Here is a 6,042-nt window from a genome sequence, read left to right on the forward strand (position 1 = left end):
GCGGTTAGACCAGAATAACAACACTCGGATTAATGACCCCTGTTCCTCTGCATCGCTCAGGCTCAGTGTCGTATTTCACGTTTATTTGAGGCTCAGATGTGTGTGTGTGTACCTGCAGCATGTGTGTACTATATACCGGAGTAGGTGTACTGCATACGTGAGGCCCCCCTCACAAACGCGGTGGCATTTACACTGAGGAGAGCGCTTTGCGACGGCGGTTCGGCTGCTTTATGAGGCAAAGGCAGCTGACTCGTATGACGCACGTGTTGATGAGACCGAGACGTCCGAGTGGGGCCTCCCGGGTGCACATACGACAGCGAATCCTGTTAACCCCCAACAACCGACTTCTGCATCTCACACACAGATTTCCTATGGTGGCCAGGACGGTCCAGGACGGTCCAGGACGGTCCAGGATGGTCCAGGATGGTCCAGGATGGTCCAGGACGGTCCAGGACGCTCCAGGATGGTCCAGGCTTTGCACAGCATTCAATAAAAAACATCAGATTTCTCTGCGTGTGCAGGACATACCAGCAGTTCGGTCATTTTAATGACACTAAGTGCCATGGGAGCCATTTTCATCCGACAGTAGAAACAGTAATACTGATCACCACTTAAATGGCTCATTAACTTCAATTACCATGAAATGTTGTGCTAAGATCGACTGTCCCCAAAGGATGAATCCTGCTGACTTTGGTGATCCTGCACTCTTTGGCAACTGTTAGCATGCTAACGTGCTAATGTAAGTCAGCGACCACGCTAATTATCACACTCGCTAAACACCGGTATGTTAGCATCGTCGCCATGAGCAGATTTAGTTTGAAGTTAGACTGACAGCACTTCTTGTTACCACGTTTGTGTCAACAGCGTTCAGAAGCTAACGTTACATCACGCTAACGTCACGTCAAGCTAACACGTCAGTGGTGGAGGAGGTTGTTACTGCAGTTGTTTTCTCCTGTTGCCTCCAAGATTACACAAACAAACACGAAAGCTTTAGGTTTCACAGTGTTTGTGAAGCGCTGACATATCCAGGATCAGCTCAGCTGTTACACAACGTCACCACAAAGGGGACAGTTGCTAAACCTCAACACCTGTAAAACAGGCCTCGTGCTCAGATTTAGTTTAACAAAAGTTTCATCACGGTTACATCATTTGCAGTTTTTTAATTTATAGTGGTGGCTCACAGGTCGGAGAAACCCGCATGTGACTTGAAGGGTACGTTTCGGTGGGGAAAGCAGCAACTGGCCCTCCTTGAGCGACGCCTTAAAGCGCCCGCTGAGCCCATATTTCCACGTATTTTTGTCACGATGTTGACACGGCATTGAGGACTTCTGAACCTACAGACGCACTTTATTGAACATGTGCACGACCGTGCACGTAGCTGCAGCTGATCCCGTGACAAAGCTGGAGGCCGTGCATGGTGCATGGTAAACAGAGACTCACCTTTAATAACCCTAAACATACACAGCACACAGCCTGCAGTCAAGGCAGCTACTGTGACACCGAAGCACTCTCTGACTTCCCTCTGGACATCTTGCAAGGAGCAGAAGGCTTTTTACACAACGTACATCATGAGATGAAGGGAGGAGGGGGAGGAGGAGGAGGAGGAGGAGGGGAGTCTGCAGAGCCATCCGTGGGGGCGGATCAGGACAAGATCAATGGGAGTGACGGGGAGTGCAGGAGGCAGCAGGAGATTCAAAGTGGGCCAATAAATAACATCCTAGTGAGACAGCAACTGCCCCCTCCTCAGCCCCCACCACCCACACCCCCGTCCCCGCCGACAGGGCCCCCTTGATTACTGGCCTCCGAGGGGGGTGGGGTGGGGTGGAGGCCCCGACTGCACAATACACCTCTCATACAGGGCCCTCACTCACCTCCTGCCTCCATTTGTTGGACATTCATCTTTCAGCATGTGTGTGAGTTTGTTTTGGGGGTGGGGGCTTAGTGGAAGGACGGAAGGGTGTGTGTGTGTGTGTGTGGTGTAGCGGGGCTCCTCCATGTTTTTTACATCTTCTCCCCTACATTCGCCCATCCCCCCCCCCGAATGCCTCTCTATAATCTGTCCTGCCCCCCACCCTCGAGCACGAGGCTCCGCGCTGTGGTTTCACTGGGTTGGCTGGTTTGAACATCAGCCACTCAGGTTTTCTGCTCGATGGAGCTCGTCTTCTCTGCAGCCTGGCTGCCTGACACCTTGAAGTCAGCTTCCTTTTGTGCCACACAGCCTGTACAAAAAGCCCTTTAATGTCTTCTTCTTCTTTATCTCTGCATACATAAATAAATAATCTGAATGATATCGCTGGGGTTATTCCAGGTGTGGGCTCAGATCTTACATTAGCAGTCACACTGGCTTTTGGACTAAAATGAAAGGATGGTTATGTTGAATTGTTGGGTGAGGGTCCACCACTAAAGTCTAGACCAGGGCTGCCCAAAGTGGGGCCGCAGACCAGAGTTGGCCCCCGTAAGATTAAATTTGGAGTAAAAATGCTCTTTAAATATGTAGGACTCACAATTATTGATTATTTTTGCCCATCTGAGAATGACAAACAGAAAGACGGTTTGCACAGGAAGTCAGCAAATGACTCGATGATCTCAACAATTCAACACAGCGGAAGTTTACTTTTGGTCCAGCACTAAGTTTCAGTTTTGACCCTTGAAGAGAAAAAAGTCTGGGCAGGTCTGATCAAGACTGAAACATCTCTAAACTTTGTGGAGACACTGATGATCCCACTGACTCCAGGTGACCCCCTTCCTGTAGGACCAGGTTAAATATGTCATTCTCAAGGTCCTTAAGCACCATCATCAGGTCAAAACTTGGGACAACTAATTTGTCTTATCAGAGTCGTGTCACCCTTAGGAGCTGTGCTTGATCTTGCTAATTAGTGGGTGTTAGCATGCTAATGTGGTAAACATCAGCTTGTTAGCAATTAGCTCAGAGCACCTCTGCGCAGCCTCACAGAGCTGCTAGCACTGAGCGGCAAAATGAGACACAAGCCTCTAAAGAAAGGTTGAATGACATATGCATTATGGGAAATGTAGTAACCAGAAGTTGTGACACCTGATCCATGACAGGGACTGAAATTCAGGCCACATCCGCCTGTGTTCCTGCTTTGTCTTCCATCGTCCTTGTTTTAACAGACAGATTTCACAAGTCCCCCGACGTTGTGGAAGTGAATACTAAACATCACAACACGCACCACATCATGAGTGCTTAACAGGATATTATGATCCAAGCTGCAACTCAGGAGGGAAGACTTAATTACAGTGGATGACAGAATTTGGCAGGTGGAGAGGAAAGACCATAACGGAGGAGTGCGGTGCAGGTTGGGAGACTTGGCAGAGACTTGGCAGGCGGTTCGGGACCACACCTCAGCGAGAAGTCAGAGATCCCCTCTGTGGTTCACAGCCACTCGCTCACACGACTGTCACGCCACAAGACGATGGCGTGGAGGATGTGAGCAGCCGAGCGCAGTGAGCTGACAGGGAGGGAAGGGAGGGAGATTCAGAGGAAATGGGTGGAGGTGGGAGCGGCGAGTGTCAGAGTTCTACTGTGGGAGATGTCGCTTTTCCAAATGACACTTCCTGTCACTACGTCGAGGGAAGTGGAGCGTGTCAGCTCCTGGGCTCATCTCGCATGCGGAGCAATTACCACGAGCACCCGCCCTCCCCCTCCGCCTCCCCCTCCACCACCTCCGTCCCCCTCCTCCTGCAGTTCAGTGACTCATCGTGCAGAGTAACAGGCCTGTCCTGTATTCGCCTCAGGAGCCTCACCGCTCACAGGAGGCGTGAGGAGGAGCACAGCGAGATGCCTGAACAGCAGGGAGGACATCAGAGGAAAGGCAGCATCTCCAGTAGCCATTTCCCACCCACTTTGCCCAAAGGCACACCGGCAGCCTTCAGACAGCTCGGCAGCTCGGTGTCAGGCAAAGAGAGGCTGGACTGAATGAAAAGCTGTATGGCAGCGTGTGCTACATAAACCATTGTTCCACCAGCCTTGTGATTTGCGCTGTAGGGGTCGCAGCGGGTTGCCATGGCAACCTTTCAGTATAGATGGCCTGTTTCTCCTCCGGCAGCGGTGATCATCAGCATCACCGGGGGAGCATCATTAGCAGGGAGCCCCCGGGCGGTGTGATCGGTGCCTGGCCGGGACAGAATCATCTTCATCTTCATCAGCAGCAGCAGCAGCCCTGACAAACACACCTAAACGCCAGCCCTCCGTACCTGGACACCCCCACCCCCGCCGCGTGCCGCCTCAGCTGCCTCCAGCGCTGCTCGTCTCTTAGGCAACAACAAAGCCCTCGCGGTGATGATCTCCTCACAACACACGTAATGACTGAATCATCCCTGTTTCCAAAGGCTGTCGTTCACATGTCTGCTCTGCTTTCACACACGCTCAGGGGTGGAGGGCGGCGGGTGGGGGCGGGGGTTTTATTCACAGCTCTGTGCAAATGGAGGAGAACAGCACCTCACACCGGGCGAGCTTTAAAGACCCTGTTGAGGTAAACACTGACATGGTGGAAGATGAAACCGACTCTGACAGCCTCCTAATGTTTCAATGGAAATAAAGACTTCAGAACGCGAGGCTGCACTCCGGCGTGCTGTCATCGGGGTCTCTACCAGGTGCAAACGTTCCCGGATCACGCAGCTCGTGCTGTTCCTCGGGTTTAAACACCGTGCGCTGGCATGCTTACGCCCGTGTGTGAAAGGTGCACCAACCCCCCACATCGCCCTGCTCCGCCTGCTGCACACTGACATGTGAATAAAAAGGTGGAGAGAAGGAGTTAGTCTTTCCTCTTCTTCCTGCCGCTCCCTCCATCAGAGAGGAGGCGTGAAGCGAGCGATTTGATTCTCCCACTCTCCTTAAACGCACCACGGCAGCTCCTGGGCTATGAACTCCCCCAGCTGTCCCCCCCCCCTCCCCCCTTCCCCCTCCTGCCCCCCCCCTCCCCCCTCCTGCTTTAATAAATGTAATGACCTCCATCCATGGCTCGTGTTTACAGCAGATAGTTTGTCTGACTGTAAGTGAGTGCGGCTGAGCACAGGCATGGAGTGATGTACAGGCCAAAGGAACCAGCTTGGCCCATCTGCTCGTCTCTCAGTCCCGCTCTTCCACCTCACCTCCCTTGTCTCTCTCGTTTAATGTGGCCCGGCCACGGACTGCCAGGGGAGGGGAGGGGAGGGAGGGGAGGGAGGGGACACAGGCGATGCACTGAGGAGCAGATGGGAAAGTTTTACGAGCTGGAAAGCCCTTCTTCAAAGTGATACTGGGGCAACAGCGCCCTTCTGTGGACAAATAAAAATCAGCACCTCCTTCTCTTAAATTCGCTAAATTGAGTGCATTTTCAGAGATGTTCACGTTTCCCTGATTTAGAGTTTGCAAAGTTCAAGAGCTAAAAGACCCAAAGCTGATGATGGCGTTGTGGTGACTGATCCTCGGCTCCCCAGCTCTTGTGCCGGACTCGCTGACAGACTGCGTTTGCTGGAGTCGGCAGCCAGCCAGGACGCACCGAGCAGAACCACACGTTCCTGCCCAGCTGAAATCTACCGGCCCACAGCCCGCCTGCCTCCAGGACTTTATTGAATGAACATCTCTGTTTCTCAGAGTGTGGAGGCTGCTGTGACGAAGCAGAGAACGTGTCAGAAGAATCGACAAGATTTCAAAGTACTTACAATGAATTTAATGAAAGAAAAGAAAGGAAAAAAAGATGAATTTGTGTATAAAAACAAAACACTTTATTACAATTAGGCTGAAAAAACCCAATGAAAACACAACTACTTTACAAGTACAAATGTTTTTCATTGATATTTACATTTTTTTTTCCTTGACATCAATAAAAAAAGACAATTTATGAGAAAACACAAAATACTAAAGTACATGTTTACAGTGTGTTTGCTGCAATAAAAAACAAATGACTAAAGGAACGTGCATTATTCTCCATTCAGTTTTTATAGACAAGGGAATCAGACATAAAAGGGACTATTTATGAATACACTTATTCTACCGGACAGCACATTTACCCACGAGCCTCAGCCGTCTCCAATCATCAC

This window comes from Scatophagus argus, chromosome 4 (genome assembly GCF_020382885.2).
Source record: "Scatophagus argus isolate fScaArg1 chromosome 4, fScaArg1.pri, whole genome shotgun sequence".
In the NCBI taxonomy this organism is placed as follows: Eukaryota; Metazoa; Chordata; class Actinopteri; family Scatophagidae; genus Scatophagus; species Scatophagus argus.